At 35.9% G+C, this 23,973-nt stretch overlaps 1 pseudogene; it reads right to left on the bottom strand.

Annotated features, from left to right (window-relative positions):
• Positions 1-2,258: 2,258 nt before the first annotated feature.
• On the bottom strand, positions 2,259-3,549 carry LOC112307643 (large ribosomal subunit protein uL4 pseudogene; annotated as a pseudogene).
• Positions 3,550-23,973: the final 20,424 nt, after the last annotated feature.

Below are 23,973 nucleotides of genomic sequence, written 5' to 3'. Positions count from 1 at the left end.
GAAAATATATTATTTACCTATATATATATATTTATTTAAAAAACCATTATAACATATTGACTCATCTTTTTAGCCACCTTTATAAAACTGTAGTAATACTATGTATGTTTGCTAGGTCTGTTGTAACAAATTGTCACAAACTCAATGCTGAAATGACTGAAATTTGTTGTCTCAGTGTTCTGGACTCTAGAAGTCAGAAAGCAAGGTGTGCCAGGGGGTTGGTTCCTTTCGAGTGCTGCCAAGCCAGCATCTGTTCCAGGTCTACTTGGCTTATAGGTTCCTGGCATTAGCCTTGGTCTGTGGCTGCATCCACACTTCCCCCTCTCATAAATACCCCACAATCACATTTAGGGGCCCACCCTTATTCCAGCATGACCTCAGCTAACTACATCTGTGTCAACCCTATTTCCAAATATAAAACAAAAATTGGAGAGGAATCAATTTAACCCACAGCACACTGTCTGATACAGTATCTTCAGTATGATGAATCACAAGATAGACAAGCATCAACAAGATCGCACCCTACCAGTGGCAAATACAAATCTCCTATATTGGGGGCTGTTAGTTGCAACTGTTCACATGTTCCCTGTGATGATCGTGATGGTTTAATAACGTTAAAGTAGTTGATGAAACGGTAGAGATGGAGGAGAGAGTGGCATCAATGACGAACGGGAAATAAACAAAATGACAGCCCTACACCATAGTGTGCTGATAATGCAGCGGCGGTAGGAAGTATGCTTTGCTAAAAATTCTCTACACCTGACGCTACAAAAATATGTTTTATCGTTCCATTAATATGTCCACATTATCTTTAGTGTCCCGAGTGATGCACCTTTGCCAACCATCATCAAAACATGCAAGAACCAATTTAATAAAGGCTGGCTAAACAAAAGACATATTTTCAATTATATTCCAAATGGTCCTAGTGATTGTAAATAGATGCTCTGGAAGAGAAGTTCAAAGCTAATCTTTTAAAAATAGCTTCTCTGAAGCTGAACCACTATTTTAAAAGCCTCTAACTACTTAGTGTTTCATAATGAGAAAAATGATGGACCCAAGATACCTTTCTCTTTAACAAATCAATAATGTTTTAAAAAATCAACACCCATGACTTATGAAGGTGGCTGATTCAATACAGGTCTGTGCCTTAAAAACCACATTAAGTATTTATATTTTACAAGTGCATATAAATCGTCATGATTTGGCAGTGTGTTCTTATTAAAAGTTCATTTGTGAAAATTGTATGCTGCCATCTTTTCTGCTTCTACAACACTCTGGGGAAAAGCTTTTGTGTTTCCTGGAAGAGATACATATATAAATTGTTTTTAAAAAATATATCATTGAGAAAACACACCTTAGAAACTTAAATGCATGTTGATGTACTCAAATTGCAAAGTTATAAAATAGAAAATTAATGCTGATTTAGTACATAAAATTAAGAATTGTTCTTAGTGTTCCTAAAGATTTAAAATTAAAAAAAAAAAAAACTTGCAGGATAAATCCTTGAGGAAAAAAAATAGAAATTTACATGCAGAATATGGGTCATTAAAATCAGGTCGTTTTCATCATCCTTCTAGCTATGGGTCCATGAACATCATGAATAGAATCATCATTTTTAAAGGAAGCAAAGAAAATCTATCCTTTAAAAAAAAAACTTATTGTGGGGAAATGCATTCAGAAGTTAAATGACATAAAATGAGGACCTGCTTTTGCAAATATCACTGAGACATTAAAGATATAGAGTCACAAATAAATTCTTAACATTGCACAAGTCACTATGATCCAAACAAAAAGTATTATCATTCTTTGAGGCATAACAGCCACTAAAGAACAAATTTATCTGGAAAATTTGAGACAATATGATAATATAGGTATTAATTATAGCAATGATTATAACTGAATATAAAAATTAGTAAGTAAAATCTGTATTTTTTTATGAAAGTGAGAAAAGCAATTCACCACCCCCTCAAAATCACTATTATACCAAGTTCTTACAGTGAAATTTGGTAACTGAAGGGAAAGAAATATGCATAGAAATATTTAGCCTGCTTTGTTAGAAGAAACTATAATTTAGTCCTACTTGAAACAGAGCTTTTCCCTTTCTCTTTCTCCCTGTCCCTCTTTTTTCACTGTCTCTCCCCTCCCTCCTCCTCCCTTCCCCTTTCTTTTTCCTCCTCTTCCTCCTCCTCCTCCCCATTTTCCCCCTCCTCCTCCTTCTTCTTCTGCATTTTGTCAAGTTTTTATTCAAAATTAGCTGTTCAAAGTAATTTGAATTTCATGGAATAAAAAAAATCAAGTTTATGTGCAGGCTTCTTTTCTTCTGTGGTGGGTTTCTTTTCAGTGGGCTTCTGAGCCGCTGGGTTCTTGGTAGCTGCAGCCTTTTTCTCCCCCTCCAAAGGCTGCTTCTGCTTTGTATTGCCAACAGCCTTCTTTCTTTCTTCCCTACCACAGGTTTCTTGCCTGGAGCCTCCTTCTCACCTGAATTGGTTTCTAGTGCTGCTGCTGCTTCACCCAGCTGGAGGCTGTGGTTCTTGACCTTGTGAAGAATGATCTAGGCACATGGGTTTAGCTTCAACATGACTCTTGGGTTTTTCAGTGAATTTTCTGTTTGGGCTCTGTGATGGATCCTCTTGTGTGATGCTCACAGGGCTCTTTATATCTCTGAACTTTTCAAGATTCTTCCGAGGTCTGTGTCTCAGAAGACACAGGTGCATGGGAAGGTTTTAGTTACTCCCGAGGGAGGCCGCTTTATGCCATGTCCTTATAGGTCTCATCTAACTTGTGGAAAGCACTTTCAGTCCAAATGCAGAAACAGACCATATGCCCCTAGGAGCATGTTTCAAAATATCCCGTTTGCTTACATTACTCAGAGTAAAGTCAGGGATGTTTCTGAAGGCTTGGTGATACCATTTTCCTCATTACAGACGATGCAAAGTCCCCTGTGCTGGCTGCAAGGACAGTTGCTTGTTTTGCCCTTGCCAGCTGCCGTTTGCTGAGGGGCATAGACATTTTGTATCATTCCAGGCCTTAAGTTTCCTAAAAAGCCAAACAGCCGCTTGGCTTTTTTTGTAGCCTTCAACTTTACCTTCAACCACCAAAAGAAGTTCAGGAACGTCCTCAGTATGATGACATTTAGACTTGACCAGTGCTGGTATGCCAAGGCAGCCGGGCACAGCCCATGGTGTATCGCTGCTGTGCTGAGTTCACTCTGCTGTGCCAATGGCATTAAGTTTTGTTTGGTGTAAACATCTGGTCCCCAAAACACATATTTCCCCAGTCACCCTGGCCAGAACAATGAGCCCCACCTCCTCGAATTCTGGGGATCGGAGCCACAGCTCTGCCTGTACCCCGAGGCTCAGCCGCGCTTTGAGGACCTGGCAAGTCACTGACGGCATAAGACTGTCTACTGATTTTGTGCAAGTGGGTGTGAGCACAGTTTACAATATCTGGTTGAATGTGAGCTTTGAACATAGCAGGCAAAGTGATAATTTTGCCAGATGATTTCCTCCTTTTGGACTACACTGATGTCAGGGGACCAGCACACGCCATGGGTTGGGGAGGAAAGGGGCACACTCCTCTCAGCCTGGAGGCTCCCACAGAAAAGGAAACCCACCTTCTTTTTGTTTGTACCAGGAGAATGCCAGGTAATAATTGAAAACAAATGATAGTCTAAAATTACCCTTGCAACTCTGAAATAATGGATTCAAACAAGATGCTGAAACTCAAATTTGAAAAGGCTACGCAGACGGGCTAATCCAGGGGCTGGAGTATCACCGTTGCTTTACTTGGGAATCATAAAGGAAAAAGGCCACCTTCACAGTAAAAACATCTCGAGGTTACAACCATAACTGGGCGATTAAACATCACATGATGAAGAGGGGACACCGGACCTGCGGTGTGACGTGATACCACGAAGCGGCTTCAAGAACTGCAGCGCAGGCTATGGGGCCTCCTTGTGAAGATTTCGATTTGAACCTATTCAAGCCATTAGAAGTGATTTTGAATTTATTTGAAATAAATTTATTTTAATTTCTTTTTAGAATGAACATTTTAGCAGGTAGATGACACAGTACAGAGTTAATCTGATGTGTGGGTATAATGTGCGTGTGTGTGTATGCGTGAGACAGAAAACGGGTGTACATGTACACAGACTCAGAAATCACCTTAGTCAAAAAAAATTCAAATTAGAAAAAAAATATTTTTAGGAGGTAAAACATGTCCAGCGTGAGGTTCTAAAAAAAAAAAAAAAAAAAAACATATGAGGAAAACGGCAAGATAAGTCTCTTGAAGAAGGCAAAGCAGACCCCATAGATCAAAGAATGACTTTAACACCATGTTGCAAATCACTCCAGCTGCAATGTGAAAAGCGAAGACTAACTGAAATTTAGTGTCCGTGTTTATATTAAGCATGCTCCTTTATTCAGATACACTGTGGTTGTGGCACAGCCTTCTGGTTGGTTGAAAAGGCACGGTCCAGGATGAGTTGTCCGCTATTTCTAACAATTAGCAAACCCTGGGAGGGATGGTGTCTGTGGTGTCAGCAAGGCCCAAGATCCCATGGTTGCCTGGATTCTCTGGTTGAATTTGCTGGCAATGGTTGGGACTGAGTACTATATTTGGTAGTAAATGGGGCTATGACATAGATTCCCTGAACTGACAGGGCATCAGGATAATATCCAGGGCTTACACAGCTCATGTCTGAAGACCCAAGTCAGGCTAGAGTGTGCACTGAATTCCCTGGTCAGGTGAGGCCACGGATTTTGATGGGGAAGGCCACAAGCTGTGCTCTCTGTTTAAGTGCCACTGTGCATGGGTTATGCAATTTCTCATGTGCTCTGCAATGGGCAAAGCAGCTCTAAGCTGATAAAGCATTTTGTTGTCTTAAGCCAGGGTGATCCACACTCCAAGTCCCTGACCAAACAGAGCCACCATCTCTGCTCTGCAAACTATTGGCTCTGACTGCCCTGCTCTCTGTTGGGAGTGCTGCTGGGACATACAGCCACCATGAGCTGTTGCCCTCCCCTTGGGGTATGGTGCAGCTCCCTTAGCTAAGCAGGAGTGGGAGATCCAGCTACAGGCTGCTCTTAATTTCTCTTAATTTTCCAAACAGACTCTCTGGTTGGCAGTGTCCAAGAGCTACTTCCAAAGCCTTGGCTGTGAATTAACCCCATTCCTGAACATAGTACAGGAATGCTTCACACCTGGTCCTGGCTTTGCTCCGGGGGCCATCGAGTCTTCCTGCCCGTCTTTCGGCATGAGCAGTGCTAGTGAGAATTTCTGCACCGATTCCAGGAGTTGTCACAAGCTTCTCTGGTCAAATGAGGCTGGAACACACTCTCTATAGGAGGTGGGTTCTGATTCAGCTCCTTGCTGGGTGTGGGTTCTAGGGCCAGCAATACTCCTTCTTTGAGGATCTAAATCAGGCAGTTCTGCACCCTGTTAAGTTCCCTAGTCAGAGTGTGCCCCCGACTTTGTTGTGCAGATTAGCAATGCTGTTGGTTCAAATTGCTACTGGGGCACTGAAAGTATGAAGTTGCTCTGCTAAGATCTATGGGCTCATTGCCGCAAGCCCCTACCCAGTTCTCCTTCAGTCAGATTCCCAGTGATTGAGCCCCACAAATTCCCCTACTATACTTGTGGTCCAATATCAGAGTTGGGGTTCCCACAAAGTGACCACAATGCTGGGCATGCTGGTGGTCTCTCTCCCAAGTTCTTTGTCCTCACTGGAGGAACCAAAGGCCCAGAGGAGCCTCACCACCGTGGTGCTGTGCTGGCCTGGGGGAGGAGTAATGAGGTCAATGTGCAGTGGCTTTTGTTACCCTTCTACTGCAGTCTGTCATGGTCTCTGTGGGACAGGGGGTGTTTCAACCTCACTCCCTGTGGAAAGCAGGACCAATACAATGGCATTGGACCACTCAGGATAGCATAATGTATATAAAACAAAGTGGAGTCACTTGTGTCAACCAAGATAGTTGTCAGTTCTTGACTTTAGTTCAAGAGGGAAACCACATAACTCAGAGCAGACACATCTGGCAAGGAGACACACCTAATATTTCTGCACATGTGATCAGAACATCAGTGTCTACAGAGATGGGCCACTCATAGATAAGCTCTTGGGCAAATGCCACACTTGCCATCAGGGTGCCTTGACACTTATCTGGAGACCCAGAGGGTGTAACCCACCTCTTTCAAGGTACAACTGAGGCAGGCTCCAGGCCACTGCTGAGACACACCAGCATGGGGCTTCACATCACACTGATCTCCCTTGGCATCGGCCTCTGGAGGCTCTGCCCTGCTGGACTGAGGGCTTTGCCTGCCCTCCTGCCCACCTGGCTACAGAGATCCTTCCTTGCAAGACACTGACAACTCCCATGCCCATGGTGTTGTCTGCCAGACCTGCAGAATGAGGCTCTAGGCCTCAGGTTTGTCATTCCCCACCGATCGCTGTGTGTGTGTTATATTTCTCTTAGATTATTGAGTGTGAGTAGGGTATTAATGTATGCTGATGTTCTACTTTGAGTGACCCTGTATTCAGTAAAAGCGGAGTGAATAGAATAGTTACTTCGTGTGACTTTTGTCTATTCCTTGGTGCCAAGCTGCTCAGCAGTTGCCTGGCTGACTTACAGGAAAGACTGTGTCAAGAACATAAGCTCATGACACCCCCTTGATCTAGAATTCTCTCAGTGGTGTGTTGTTCTTGAATGGTTATTAGTTGGTCTTCTTGTGGTGGAGAGTAGAGTCAGGGGCAACCCATGTCACCATCTTGGTATGGAGTTTCTAATCAAAGATTCTTAATTCCATGTGGCAAAATACAGCACATCGGTCAGCCAACATTAAAATGAATCACACAAACCACCCATTTCAGTTAGGCTGGACTTTGAAAAGTGTGTAGAATTATACTTATGTTCTTATCCTACATTTACAAGTATCTTTTAATATATATTTGTTCCATGTACTTATGAGTAATGTAAGCATGTATCAGGGCTGATTTCCTTGATATAGATACAATAATGTTATTCAAAAAAGTTCAGAAGCATTCTCAATTTTTGAAGTCTCTATATAAAGGAAACTTAGAAAGTAAATGATGCATCATATTCTCTTAGGTCTTGAATTCAAAATTCAAGCTTGAGTTCTCTCTGTAGAAAGAGAGAACAGTTATCCTTCCGGGATAGAAAAGTGCTTGCTTATCTTCACTGGACAGAAATATTTAACACAATGCATCCCTTCTTACCAGTACAATGTAGTGTGCAACTCAGCATGCTTTTTTAAAATTTATCTTTACCCAAGGACATTTTTTCATTACTTTTTAAAGAGAGAGGAGCAGAGAGAAAGAGAGAAACACTGATGTGAGAGAGAAACATCGACTCTTTGCCTTCAACGTGTGCCTATACCAGAGATCATATGCATCCCCACCAGGGACTGAACCTACAACCTAGGCATGTGCCTTGACCAGGAATCAAACCCACAACCTTACAGCTACAGGATGATGGCCAACCAACTGAACTACACTGGCCAAGCCTTCAGCATGCTTTTTGATTTTATAATTTATCTAATTATAGCCCAGTTTAGAGATAAAAATTTACATATTAAGAAGGCAAATAATTACATAGGTATCACTTTTCAGATGTTACTTTTGTAAAATCCTCATGCCCTTTAAATCAAATTATACTTAAAATGTTCTCTTCAAAAATATGGATAAGATGTAATCATTTAAGTTTACTTCAGAGAGCACCCAAGCACTACTTCAACTTAAAAATAATTATGCTGTGTGAGAAGCGAACATATTGCATTGGGATTTGTCATCTAAAATCCTTATCCGGGTACCTTTCCTACAACATTGTTTATCTGTATGTATTAATTTCTATTTAAAAATTAAAGATTTATTTACTTTACCTTCCAAATTAAACCATAATGTCCTTAGACATTATTGCAATTTTTCCCATACTCCTTGTTTTATGGCTGTGCCATATGTGGAGCACTATTATAATTATAGGCATCCAAAATGGCATTTTAACCCTTACATTCCTGGGAGCCTTCTTGCCCTTCCTAATTTGGTCACATATCTCATCACTCACATAGTATCCTGTAATTTTCTTTCAGTACATTCATCAAACCAGCAAGTGTACATCAATTTTGTAATTAGTTAAGTAACATCTTTACTATCCCAGATTATAAACCCCATTATGGGAAGGACTATATTTTTTATAACCATTTTGTGGCCAATATCTTACATTTTGTCTAGTATATGAAAGATTTTTCAAATGTGTTGAAACATATGAATTTTACACTTAAAACTTGTTCTTTTAAATGTGTTTTACTAGTTTAATAAAATTCTAAAATATTTATCTCCTACCTAACAAAGTGCAAAACTTTCACCCAAATAAGCATTCAGTGTCTTTATCACTCCATGCTTGCTTGATTTGACCCAAGTTCGAAGCAAAACAAAATAAAACTTCGTAATAATGGCAGTAAACATTTAGGCAATGCTTGGTATTTATTAAGTGCTTTGAACTTTGGTGTGCATATTAAAATTTTATATTGTCTATTACTCACAATTGTATTAAATTAGAATTCTAATATTAATGAAGTGATGAGTAAATTAAAAGGTTAATTTTTCCACTGTTACACAGCATGTGGTTTAAATCTAAACTCAAGAAGTTTTGACTCCGAAATAAAACTTTCTTTAATCCACTATACGTGTAATTTATTGATCCTCTAAATTAAATTAAAACAACATGTTTTAATGGTTTTTAGTCAAAGTTCTTAAGGTATCTACATTTGATTCTATCTTTCATATTCAGATTCAATTTCAGTTTCCAAAATTTCTTTTTGAACTTTTCTGCTTATAAACTTGGTAAAATTTATATATTTATTTTTGAAGTATCATTATGCATAGATAAAACTTTCTTTATATAATGTTTAATTTATTATATAGAGATCAAATTTTATTATTTATTCTTAATAAATGTGTTGGGTATGAAAACAAAAGTTGATTTCTCATCCTGATTATATAAATAAAAAAATCACTTTTAAAAGAGATGAATGCTGCCAAACTTTATGATAACTTGATTGGAGTAGTATGTTAATAGTCCAATAGCTGCATGTCAACATTTTATAAATTGATATATTTAACTTAAATATTTTCATTGTCCTTCTTCTATGTAATTTAAGGAAGTCTTTCCTTTTCCTTTACGAAACATCTTCTAAGCAGAATGATCTAAATCTAACCAGCTCTTAACTTCTTCGTACCTGCCAGTTTTCCAACTTCTTGGGCTGTACTTCAAATCTCTTTCCACATAACAAGAATTAAACAATTAAACATTGTAAATCATTCTAGAACTGTGTATTGTATATATCTTTAATTATAGGCTTTCTAATAATTGTATTTCTCTAATAATCTCTTTTGCTTGGAGGAAAACAAAACAATGACTTTCACTTTGTATAGCCATAAATTAGAAACCAAGAATAACCTTCCACATATTCCAGGCACTGCCTCCTAATTTGTAAATGGAGGTCATGAATCATCTGACCAGACAGGCTTCATTGGAAACGACCTACACCACACAGCATTCACAATGCGGTTCCTGGGCGTATGGGTTCACAGGTCAATTGATTTTTCTCCATCGCTATTGTTCATGTCAGTCAGTGGAGTTTTAGAAATAAAAAAGAAAACAGAGCTTATTTTAGCATTATAGTGTTGTTGCTAATCATACCTATTTATTTATATACATCAAATGAGAGCCTACATATAACTGTTAACTATTATGGAAGTTGAAGGGCAACGAGTGGGAAGAATACAGTAAAGAGAATGTCTGTATTCTTTTGAATACTCTTAGACCTTTATCACCTTGCTGTTTTTTAGTTAAGCATTTAAAAAAATTTTTTGCACTGCCATTTTCTCTCTTGTAGTTTGACTGTCTTTATGGGTGGTTACTGCACCTGGCTTCAGCATCGTATTAATATTACCTTTGTTGAAACTTCACGTGGTCTTTGCCTCACAGTACTGTCAACAGCATCCTAAATAAATCAGTATTGATTCTCCATTTGTGCTCTGCCTTTTTTTTTTTTCCAGAATCTTAGGCCATTTTTAAACTTGTGATGGTTACCTTGCTGATAGGTCTACTTTGTCATGGTGAGTATAGGGAGAGCTGTTAGTCTGTACGTAAGGGTGTGTGTTTTATGGTGTAGAAAAATTTAATTCAGGATGTTAAAATTGGACTCTCCATTTTGATTTTATCAGAGTCCCCAAAACAGAAAGAAGTATAATAAAGATAAAATAATAAAGCAAAATTATATCATTATGCAGGAAAAATCCCCAAGATTACAAAGGGAGAGAAAGAAAGAGAATGAATGTCAGTGAGAGTAGCTGATGCTTCTCATTTTCCCCTTGTCTAGTTTTATAAAGGGTTCAGGCAGTGGGAAGATTTTGAAAAAACAAGTAGAGCATAAAGCAAATGGCAATGCTACCATGTTTTTCTGCATTATACCTTCCTACTTCTCCCACTCAACCTGCAGCACCCAGTTTGGTATAGAGCAAGTGAAGAGCAGGTAGATCAAAGAAGCACATAGCAGACAATGGCCATTTCCTGCCACCCAACCATTCCTTACCTTGTAAAATTTTGGCCCCAGAAGAGAAACAAACTTGAATGCATTTTTAGTATTTTATAATAATTAGAATATCTGCAATATTTCTAATATGGATGGGACTTTAAAAGTTACATGGTAGATACGAAAAACCTTCTGAGAAACTGCTAAGGCTGTCTGTTCTTTCTAGAGTTAGAAATGTATTTTTTTTACAACTGCTGTGGCTGCCAGTCTACTGGTTTCATGAGAGTGCGAGAAAGCTGAGGAGGGTGGGATGGGATTTAGTCAAGTTACAGTGTAACAAATTCTGTTGTTCTTTTAGAGGTTCATTACTTTTTCTTGAATAAACACTGCTTCAGTTAATTTCCAGAGTTTTACAAGTTTACATTGAAAAAATCTGCCAACGTTTCTGTTCATTTTATTGAGGAACAAATATACAGATAATCTTCTCTCTTCCATTACTGTAGTCTTATCTCTGATGTTCCTTTTTAGTCACAGGTCTTGTATTTTCTTTCAAGGTTCTCTTTTCTATTTGGGTAGATGGCAAAATCCTTACCTATGAAGGAAAATGGTTCACACAAACTCAATGCAGAACATCAATATTCCAAAACACTTTTATTTTAGAGTTTTAGTTTGTTTCCTTAAAATGAGAAGCTGAGATGAAAGTCAAACAAACATTATCTTTCTTGCTTGTCAATATGCACAGCTGTGTAATGTAGTTATAGATTATTCATCTCCTGATTATTTTCTTAATCTTATCTTCTCAAAGCTGACAATAGTATAATTAAGTTCTGTGTCTTTCATTTTTTTTCTTTCTTGGTTATCAAGTCATCTAAGATGTTGAAGAATGTGGCCCTCCTTGGTTCTAAACTGAGCCTCTATTACTAAAGATAAAATTAAATTGAATTTACAGAATTATGTTGATAACATTTTGAAAATATGAAAAAGGAAGTATTCACTTTTTGGGGGGAAAGAAAGCAAAACTGTTGAAGAAACATGACATACTGAATTTCAAAGGTTGAGGGTTTCAGCAAGGAGGAAGTAGAAGGAAACGGCAATCATTATTACACTGTAGGAAGTGAAAATCAGGAGGCGGTTCTTAAATATTCTGCCAACAAGGTTTAATTTGCAAGATATGATAAAGCAAAGTTGAAACTTAATGAACTAAACTTATTTTGAACTTAGCTCAGTATCCAATGCCCTTACTGTAAACTGGCCAAAATGGTTTCAGGGAAGAATGATGCATTTGCAACTTTTCAATAACTGAGAATTGCCTGTGAAAACGGATACACTTCTTTAAAAAATATTTTACAGAAAATATACTAGGAATAAATGTTCTTATTTTAAAATAAGGATATAAAACTTGGTACTAATACTGGCAGATGTGTATTTACGAGATTTTGAAGTGTCACAGTGCAAGCTATTTACTAAGGTCAACCAAAGGTCATTGCCATTAATTCACCACCAGCAAGAATCCTCAATTTGGGGAAAGGAGGAGACTGTATTCAGTGCCAAGGGCTCAATTGTGTTACAGCTCAGGTATAGAACGGCATGGCTGTGAAGATAGCTCATAGCGTTACAGCTCAATTATGATACAGCATGGCTGTGGAACAGCACAGCTGTGAGCCAGCCTTGAGGCATGACAGCTTCAGTTCCCTCCACTGCAGTGTTGCAGTTTGGCTCCTTTCCAGTGAGACAGCTCTGGTCAGGTCTGGCAAGACAGCTTCAGTGTTACGGTTCCAGCCCACGAAACAGTCTTTGGTGAAAACTAAAAGCTTGCTCCACTGAGACAGAGGGGATGCTGGCTTACGCAGAGAGGAATGCCCTCCCCCATTCCCTAACTGGTCCATTTCTATGCATATGGGGACTCCAAATCTCCATAGTTTGGTCCAAATAATATCGTCCTGATTGGTCAGAATGGTGCCATTTTGATTGGTTGGTGAAGATGCCGTTCAGGGAAGTCTCAGTCTTATTGTTTGAAATATGGTGTTAGGAGCTCTCAAACACACACAAATTTAGAGTTTGGAGCTAAACACTGTCTCACATAATTAACAGAGAATAAATTTAACAAACATGATACATAGATGTGTCTCACAGTGTTGAAAATATATATTCTTAGTAAAAAATAAAGGACTTGAGATAGGTTAACAGAAAATCAAATGTTGGATATCTACTGAGAAACTATCTAGTCCTTTAAATTTAAATACGTTTACTGTTTGATGTCAGTCATTTTTAGGTTGAGTAATATATTTTTCAGTGTGTATAGAGTATCATTTGAGATTATCTATGTCTATTGATACTTACAGGTACTAAATATGAATTGATGTCCTTAAAAATGTCGAGTTATTGATAAGAACAGAAAGCAGAATAAATAATCTTACTTAAATAGGAAATTGTCTTGTGTTAGAAAGCAACTTTATATAGGAGCTAGGTGAATTAAACTAATATTGAACTTTGCTCTGGAGATTATATATTTAAAATATGTATAATCATATATATTATATACAATCATATATATGTTATATATATAAAATCTCTCTATATATACAAATAAGGATATAAAATTTTGTATTAATACTGGCATACACACACACATACACAGACACACAGATCACTTCATGGGTTTTCCTATGCAGCTGATTAAATTCATCTAAAAGTCTTATTAAATAGTAAATATGAATAGACATAAAAAGGTGTTTCAATGTGAAAGTGGCATTATATTAGTTGAATGATAGCTTAAATAAAGCTGTGAATTATTAAAATCAACAGAGTAGAAAGCATTTGATGCATTCTTTTATGTTATCAATCCTTTAAAATCTATTTCATTTTCTTTGAGTTCTTCTAAATTGAAATAGAAAATGTAATATCTGTCTTTTCTTTGAAGGAGATATATTTTTAGTCTATTTTATTGGCTCCGAATTTTATATCTGAAGTAAAATCTAAAGCATTGAGACTTTAAATGAATAATACTGGAGATGAAGATGTGCTTGATGATACAATCTGAAAGGAAATTGAAGGCGATGTTATTGTCAATCATTTATTGAAAACCAGAGTGAGTGAAGTCTCAGCTTCAGAGAGTGAACACACTAGAGTTTTATTTTTGTTACATTTCCTATTAGTATTTTTTATAGTTATATACAATACAACTAAAATAACTAAGTTAGATATTACTTAAAATATAATAGTTTTTAAAATATTTATGTAAAGGGAAAACTGTAATAGAATTTTCAAACAATAACAATTTAATTAACTGTTTTTGATAGTCACAGAGCAAAGTAAATCACCACCAATACTGAAAATAATACAAACACAAGAGTTTGTTATATTATCAGTACATAGTAGATCAAAGGAGAAAAACATAAAAATCATCTAAAGATGTAGGATAATTATTAGGCCATCCAAATATCTTTGCTATCTGTGTGTCCAAATCTATCAAGAAAAGAACCTGTCACTCAAAAGGATCTTTGTCAGTAACCGAAGTCCTTGCCCAAGAGCACAGACGATTTAGGCACTGGAGGCAGTTATATCTTCAGTGTGAGAGAGATTCATTAGGATTCACCAGGCTAAGGTAACATTGTGTCATTAAACATTGATTGCGATTATGAGGACACTATATCTGGTACCTGTCACAATCTGTTTTCAGTGGCAATTAAATGGCATCATACTTTATGTGTGTCTCTTAAGTTTAGATGTCATGAGTCAGCCCCTGAGAATTAAACTGTGGTAGAGATTACTACTGTTTACAAGTATTCTCCAATTCTTGCAAAACATGCTGATGTACTACATAGCTCAGTCCTTCGGTTAGCGTTTAGGGGGCTGTAAGATTAGTCATTCCCAATTGAATGTGAATGATAGTGAGAGGTGGTGTTCCTAGGCCTACACAGATAAAATCATCTGTGCCTCTTCAATATTCTCTTTCTCTAGGAATACCAGACACAACACAAAAATATACATATTGAGTACTCCTTAACTCTCCTCACTTAATTTACTTCTATAAATACACATGGTGAATTCCCTAAGTTTTTTTTAACCTGGTGGAATTTCAAGTGATTGTCACACCTCATCATTTTTCTCCACCACTTACTAAACAAATTGCCTTCTTCCCTCTACCCCTCATTTATTTCTTGAAGGTGATTTCTAAAACTTTTGTGAAAATTCCTATATTTATTTATTTATTTATTTTTTTTTAAATTTTTTTTATTGTTATGCAATTACAGTTGTATGCCTTTTCTCCCCATTCCTCTACCCCACCCCAGGTGAACCCACCTCCCTCCCCCCTCTCCACCCTCCCCCTTGGTTTTGTCCATGTGTCCTTTATTTATAAAAATTATTTATATTTTATAACAATCCAAAGATGATTATATGAGATGAAAACTAAAGTTTGATTCCTGATTTGACATAGTGTATACAGCCTTTTAAGTATCGCTGGCCTTCAAGACTGTTCTGCTTTTGGTTGTCTCATGTATTGTCTATAAATGCTTCACACATGACTAATAACGCCATGTTTTTAAAGATTTTTCTTATTTTGACCTTACTCTGGGTGTCAATTTTGTGAATTTAAATGTCATTTTGATTTTTATTCTCATTCTCACAATATATATCTGCTTGTTCCAGAAATACATTCCTAAATCAAAGTTTGTCTGCTGATAACTTCAAACTTTCCTTAATATAGAAGTATCTTTATATTTTATCTGATACTATTGCATTAAAGAAGGTACTAAAATATTGAATATGATCTAAATGCTAACTTTTTCACCTCAGTTACCAAGTCACTGGGATCTTCTCTTTTAGGGCATGGTTTTTAATAATGTCTAAATAGTAAAAATGCATGTTTCTTTGAATGTGCCCCCAAAATAAATGAATTTTTAAAAATTAATTTTATAAGCTGAGTTAAATGTACATGAAATGAATAGTATTTATATAATTAGACACACATACATTAGTACAGATGAGTGTATATCTATCTATCTATATGACTACATCTATCTATCAAGAGATAAACAGGTGTCGAAAATATAAATATAAATATTGAACACTCCTTACCTAATTTTTTTCTACAAATATACACAGTGAATTCCTTAAGTTTTTTTCATCTTGTGGAATTGCAACACTGACTTTCACAACTTCAAGTTGGATTTCAGGTTAACTCTTTCTTCTACACGAAAACCACTTCTGCTCTGGCCCTGTCTAGAGTCTCCCCCTTGCCTCTCTGTCACTTACAGTTATCATTTTTGTCCCAGTGTCATTCACGATTTACACTTGAGTGATGCTCACTGATGATGGAACTGTAATATAATAACTGTTGTTTATTATTAGATATCAAATATTTCCCCAAATTATAAGCTTTAATAAATAAGTTTTCCTCAAATGTTTTTCTTGAACTAACAAATAGCATGAATAAATATTTTTAGTAGCTATGTCCAAATTTCTCATATAAAATGCTGGTAATAATACAACTAAAACCATTGTCCTCTAGGAGTTAGAACACGGGATGGAGGAAGACACTTATGAAAATCCATCCTTCTCCTGTTGAAACAAGACAAGTAGTGTCAACATGATAAGTAGAATATCCATCTATCCTACCAATATGAAAAACAGTTAATAGTGATGACACTTTGGGTATTTCAGCTTTACTGGCAAGTCTGATACACTTTTAAACAGGAAGAGCATCTCAAGGTATTTTAAAAGAGAAATAATTTTAAAATTATCCAGTCTATGCTTGTTCAGATTTCACAAGAAGTGTATTTATGATTTTGGTTACCTTCTAGATGTGCCAGAGAAGATTTAACCAGTTATTAAAACAAGAGGAGTTCAGTCTCCATGACCATCACCATAGCCTTATTGGAATAAATCATTTGAACTCAAACCATCTAATAATTTGGTCACCGGGATTCTCATCCTCAAGCACTTAACCCATGAGAACGAATGATTTGGGGTCAACATGACACAAGTGGCCACCCAAGGATGTTCAACTAGCTTTAAACAAGATAATGGGATCATACAGGTAATAAATGTTCCAGCATATCTATAAATATTTACTTCTACTTTATATACAACTCACTGCACAAAAGGTGTAGTAATTATTAGGATGTAACTGGTGCTGTTTTTATTTGATACTTCAGTGCTAATCATGGTTTGTGATAAAACTAATAAAATAATCAGTTATCTGGAAGTAATACGCCTAGCATTTCCAGGTTGCATTAGAATCAGATGAAGTGGAAATGACAAGGTGCGCTTGCACTGTTTCTCGTATACTCTGAACCTTGGTGAATGAAGGAGAATGGCTTCTCAGATCAGGAGAAATGCCATTAATGTGAGCAACAAAAAAGCAAACTTCAGGGCCAACTGATATTTCTGAGGACAAGTAGTTTTTGGAAAATGTTATGTAAGCAAAATTTTACATCATGTCACTTTGGGAGAAAATTTTCCCAAGTGGTATCTATGGTTAAAATATCACTTGACTTCTATTCAACTCATTTTGGAAGGCACACACTGTGGTAATTATTACTTGAATCCAGAAATCATTATATTTATCTCCTTGAAATTTCTGTCACTTAAAACTGATCCAAGAATAGTGGAATTCAACAAGTCAGTTTAATTACTTTTGCTTTGGATTCTTTTTATTACAGAAACAAGGACTTTATAGATCAAAAGAAATGGAGATCTTGTTACAGGCTATGGGGAAAAAATCATTTTTAGGGAATGATTCTGATTGCTTTGACTTATGAGTGAGATCATTTTTAAACCTATCACTGGTATCAGGAATACCAGGTACTGTGATTATTTAACTTTAACCACATTCCTACGTCTCCGACGCTGGGGGAAGAGTATAGAGAGCATTTCAATTGTCAAAATCTATTAAAATCACATGGTCATAAGATTGGGACAATTACCCAAAATAGAAGACTACAGCGTTTAACATATCATAGGGTGGCCTCCCAAATCCCTGCCTCTTGATGTCCATGCTCTTGTGTATGGACATGAACATGACTTGCTTCCAACGGGGAGAATATGGCAAAGATGACAGGGTGTGTGTGATTATACACTGAAGATTTTAGCACCTAAACTCTTGGAGTCTCTTTCCTTTGCTGGCTGTGCAGAATAAAACATCCTTATTGGGAAGCTCCATGATGAAAGGAACTATGGCCAGTCTGTAGAAACTGAGGGAATTTACGGTTCACAGCATAGAAAACCTAAAACTAAAATCAAAATACTGAGTCTGTCAGCACCCCAGGTCAGCTCAAAAGCAGACCAATCCCCAGCAGAGCCTCACAGGAGACGGCCACCCTGGGGGAGGATTAGGTGCCAACCTGTGAGTCCCTAAGAAGAGGTCCAGTTAAGTCATATTGGACCACTGATATGTGGAAGTCATAAATTATATAGTAAATGAATGTTGTTTCAGTGTGTTGTTTGTGGCAACATTATTATGTAATAGTTGATAGAAATACTATAGTGTTATTAAAATGCTGATTAGCAATATGTGTCGTGACATGTTAACTGGTTGTCATTAAAATAAATGTTTCTAATCATGGATTCTAATTTTGGGTTTATGCTCATGAAGTTGCTTTACTCTTTACCTATTTGAAACATATTTAAATGTTATGTTTAGAAGAGATTCTCTACATGTGAATTGCAACTCTCAACATGTTAAGCTGCAGTACACCAGTCTTCGAAAATACGCTCTTTGCCTCCTTGATGAATCGTTGCCTATTGTGTAGGTACCGTATCACTACATGAACCTGTCAGGTTGTGAACGTATTAATGACTCTGACCTGCTGTGTCTCAATTACTTCAATTCTTACTAGTTTTCTACTATCAGTGCAAGATGGAATAAAAGAATCTATAATCAGGGCAATTACTTCTTCATTACGAAATTTTAGGAGTTGTTAATAATGATGTTCAGCATATTCTGTATTTTCTAGCCTTTTCAATTTTTTTTCCATAGGAAAAAGACATTTTCCAAGCTGCCTTAAAAATATGGAACCAAGTGTTAAATAAGCTAAATGTCTTTTTTCCTGATAAATGAATGCTCACTCCCATAGAAATTGTAAATGCTACTTAATCACTTAAAATAGAAGTAAAGATTCCTTTCTGGTATCTGGTATCTTACTTTAGGGTCACACTTTAATCTTGATACAGTTCTGCCATTTGTCATCCACAGTCTCTTAAGAATTGAATATGAACCATTTAACTCTTTATGAATAAACTATTTAATATATAATTAGAATTTTATATTTTAGTACTAGAGTATAAAACTCTATTATAAGACCCTGTTTTTTTAAATACATTTTTAGTGTTATTTAAGACAAAGTAACGTTTGAAGTCAGGGTTGTGGACCTGTGTGACAGCCAGGTTATGTCCATTGAAAAGGAACTTGCCCTTAGTGTCCTTAATCAGTTCTCCTTGGACCCAAATGAGGGAAGGTGTGTGTGCGCCATGTGTGTTTAATGAGGATAGGGATACACCATATGTAAATGTTGCCTAAAAATAACAATTAATTTTTATTTGCAATCTTAATTATCTTCCAAAGCATGAATCAGTACACTTTTTCTGTAAAGGGCAAGATAGTAAATATTTTCAGTTTTGCAGTCCATAAAATCTGTGTTGCAACTACTCAACTGTGTTATTGTAACATGAAACCAGTCATAAATAATATTTAAGTAAATGATGATGACTGAATTCCAATAAAACTTTACTTACAAAAAACAGAAAGGTCATATTTGGCCATTAGGGACCCTTCTTCCAAGGAAATTAAAAATGTAGGTTTTATTAAAGAAAAGACCTATTGTTTACTTGACTATCCCGATCAAACCAAAACATGCTAAAATTTTGAGGGTGAAAGCTGGAGTAGAGCCAAAATTAAACTATAAAGTTTTGAGGATTTTTTTTAGGTTGGGAATAATCAGGAGGGACAGAAAAAAGAAGTTTTCTGAGAAAAGCTCAGAAAGGAAACCCACCAAAATGGCATTGGCTAAAGGAAAAACAAATTAGAGACCAAAATATCCAAAGCACATTTTTAAAGTCATTTTCTATGATGGACTTGATATAAACTTTCTTATTACTCTATAAAAATATATAGTGAGTCATCATTGTTCACTCAAGTTGTTCTGTGAACAGATTTGTTTTCAGGACTCTAAGAGCATTGAGTTCTACATACCCAGGTAGTTGTGTAGCAGAAACAGAAAAAGAGCTGAAAAATAAAAGCTTTTATTTGGATTTCTATCATCCTTTGCCATGAGGTGTCTGATGAGCAGGAGGCTTCCCTGAGTGGGCAGAAGCTAATGTATGTCACTGAGACCTAATCTACTTTTAAAGGAACACACAAAAATATCAAGCAAGATTTATTTTTGTTACCATTATTCTTCCCAAGAAAGGCCGATAAGATACAGCAAAATAAAAGCAAGTCATTTTTTCAAAAAATCCATGAAGACTCTCAGTAGTCTTTTAATTATTTTTTTTCTCAGTTTATCTTTTCTTGCTGGTTTGTCCCTTCAGGTTATCTGGATTAATCTCATTGGTAGAAATTTGAATTACTTAACCTGTTTCTCTGGCTCTAATCCACAATGAGGAAATATGAAAGATCAGTGGACATTGTCCCACATCAGCAGAATTATATACACACCTCATAAACTCCAAAAAATAATAAGTTTGGGATCACATACTACATGGAAATACCAATAAAATTTTGTAATCCAAAAGTTATAGAATATGCCTCACCTTTTCTAAAGACTAATTTTTTGAGTTAAAAAGAAAAGAGACAAACATTTTTATAATCTGTTCTTCTGTGTTCTCATGTCAAATTTAATTCATAGTATCTGCCCTTTTTTATCTAAAACTGATGAATTAGAAGTATGAATAGCAATAAATACAGCCATTTGTTGTTAAATTTGTTTTATTTTGTTTCAATAATTAAATGTTCATATATAAAATATATGAATAAACTATGATTTATTCTATTGTTATCAGTGTAAGAATTAATCCTCAACTTAAGAAAAACAGTTATATTTTAAAAGAGTGCAGATACAGTACCCCTTGAAGTCTTTCAACTATCCCTTTTTCTTTACCAAGTAATATTTTCAACAGTCTCCTGATTTCTACTTTTCCTCTTTCCCTGATGCTTCTTAGCCCGGCTAAGAAACTAATAGCTCTAATCAAATAGCTGGCTCTTTAATTTGTGTTTATGTGTCAGATAAAGAGAATGTGTATTTCTAGTATTTTATGCTGTAATATATAACAAAACATCCTGAAAAACAAAACAAAACTAAGACTTATACTTTCCCAACAAGCAAGAGAGTACACATTTTACCTGTGAGAATCATTATTAAATCATTCCTCCAATTTTTGATTTCCATAATCTGTCTACAGGCATATTTCATTGGTAAGAGTCATGTAACTCAACGAGGTTAAAGTGAGAAAAATACTTTAAAAATGTTTTTAAATTCTAAAAAGCTTTCTAGATGTTAAACAGCCACAGCTGTTTCAGTACAATCTACCCAAAAATCTCTGTGGTGTCATAAATATTATGTTAACGAATGATTGTGGTCATACTAGTTTGATATAAGTTAAGCCAGGAAGTTAAAACATTTTGATTGGTATTTGTGAACAAATTTAAGAAAATAAATAAGTTGAGATCCAACCTGATAAATTCAATTAATTTAATAATTTGAGATTCAAGTTTCTTATCCATCACTATGAGACCAGAAGGGTCATGTAAAGAATAGATAAAGACTAAAAGACTGGACGGTACTTGACAAATGTCAAGTGAATACAATAAAATAACCAGCACAGACATAGAAAATATTAAGAATGCAGTCTAGCATAGAACTAGGAGTCAAAGTTTTAAGAATTAATATTGAATTATGTCCCTGGGTTACCTTGCTACCTAGAGAAAACTATTTTCCCATCCTCTTCAAGCTTCATTATATTCCTTTGCAAAGGAAATATATCACCCAATGAACAGAAACCTTAATATCACCGAAGTTCCTTAAAGGAGTGATGGTGACTAGCACAATAGAATATGATCACTCAGCATAATATCATTTAAAAACTTCAGTAAAAGAAAGGGAGTAAAAACAAACCAAAACTTTTGAACTCTTGGTAAGTCCTATAAATGTGTTTCTGTAATGGACCAGAATGCATTTAAGAAATGAGATTTGTCTGTGTTTTTACATAATATTTATTGATTGTAAATGTTCTATAAAGATATTTGACATCTTTAAACAAATATCTTATATATTTGTTTTATAAAATACATTTTAATTATCAATATTATTTCCAAACAAAAAAAATATTTCATTGAGGGCTGGGAAGAGGGGTAACAGAGGAAGATGGTCCAAAGGACCTTGAAAATGTCATGCTAAGGAAAATAAGTCAGAAAAAGTCAAGAACCATATGATTTCATTCATATATGAAATATATAACTGAAAACAATGAATGAACAAACATAAAAACTACAAAAACTAACAGACACAGACAATAGTATGATGATTACTAGAGGGAAGGGGGTGTTTAAAGAGTAAAGGGGGTAAAATATATGGTGTCAAAAGATTTGCCTTTGGGTGGTGGGCACACAGTACAATGTACAGATGATGTCTCGTGGAATTATACACTTGAAGCCTGTATAATTTTATTAGCTAATGACATCCCAATAAGTTTAATTTTAAAGAAGGCAGAAACTCCCAGTTCTAAAATCAACAAGCAGTAGAGATGTAATGTACAACATGAGGACTGTAGGTCACACTGCTTGCTGTACGATACATAGAAAAGTTGTTAACAGAGGAGATCCTAAGAGTTCTCATTACAAAGAAAAATCTCTCTCTTTTCTTTTTGTTGTATCTAGATGAGATGAGAGGATGAGGGAAGTTAATTAAACCTATTGTGGTAATCATTTCACAACATATGTAAATCAAACCATGTGCAGGGCATCTAAAACTTATTCAGTGATATAGGCCCATTATTTCTTAATAAAACTGGAAAATATTTCAGCATTTACTTTTTTGGAACATGGAAGTGTAGTCATTGTGTTCAGACATGTAAATGAAAGAGTTCTCTCTCTGATGGAAACTCAAGAATATCTCTAAAAGAAATGGAGATTTAGAGAAAAGACAAATTGCATGGGTCAAAGACAGTATCATTGGAGGGAGGCCAGTGATGGGAAAGCTATTGTTTCCCCAAAGCTTTCTTCTTCCCTTAATTTCTAGACTTTAACACGTATTTCAGAGATTCTTTTAAAGCATCCAAATAACATAAAAAAGCATAGTTAGCTGAATTAAATAATAACAAAGTAACTTCCATCAAACCCATGTTGTTCCTTCTCTTTTCCGTTAAAAGTCTCAATATTGAATCTTAAATCCCCGCATTTGAGTTCTGTATGCCCGCTTTTTAATTTTTGTCAGAACACTTATTGCTCTCTAACATATTGAAGAGTACAGTGTATTTCCCTGCTTACTCTTTTACGTCTTTCAGTTTCAGATGGAAAGGTGTCGTGCCAATGTTGACATCAGTTAACTCTTACAGTAGTTTCACATGAGCATTCAGTGAGTCTGACTTGCTCTAATTCGATTACTTTTTACTACTTATTTAGTTCAAAGAGCCTCCTTGGATTGTCATATTTTATTTCTAGTCACTGCCAGCTGCAACAGCACTTGGTTCTTATGATAAGCATAAAATGAACTGCTATAGAAATGTGAAATTATATTGTTTCCTTCTCATTCTGATCTCCCATCAACAATTTACATTTTGAAGCAGCATTATCACAATATAGTGAGGAACAGCTGCTTAATTTACCTTAATTGTTAGGCAATATCTCATTTTATCTAGATAGCAAATTCAGCCGAATCTTTATATTATATACTCTATGATTTACCTCACACAACAAAGGTTCCAAAGAAAAATGCTTGCAAGTAAAAACCAGAGCCACAGACTTGCTCCAACACAGGTTTTAGCCATTCCTTAGAACACACTGTGACAGATGCTCAGACACTAACAATTGAAAATAAACAATCCGGTTGGCCATGCAACACTACTGCTCTCAATGCGTGGTCAAGATTTAAGCAGCAATAGAAAAAGCCAACCTGACTGAATCTGCTTCTGTGAACGGGTGTCTGTGACTCTGAGACTCTGTCTTTAGTGATATAGTGAACGTATCGATCTTTAAAACCCGCCAAAATGACTGACAGACATTATATTGAAAAATCTAACAAAGGAAGCCACAAAAATGAAGAAAGGCTTACATTTGTGACATCATGGATGGATCTAAAGCAGCGATTTTCAATTTGTATCTGTGGCAGGTTCACTCATGCGGTGCAAGAATTTTTAAAACATGCAACACCTCACTATTTACTCGGGGGCACTGACCTCCTTTCATTTAGATCGTCAAATAAATAAGTG

This window comes from Desmodus rotundus, chromosome 2, assembly GCF_022682495.2.
Source record: "Desmodus rotundus isolate HL8 chromosome 2, HLdesRot8A.1, whole genome shotgun sequence".
Taxonomy (NCBI): Eukaryota; Metazoa; Chordata; class Mammalia; order Chiroptera; family Phyllostomidae; genus Desmodus; species Desmodus rotundus.
Note: the sequence above shows the minus strand (reverse complement) of the source record. Positions and strands in the feature narration are given on the sequence as shown.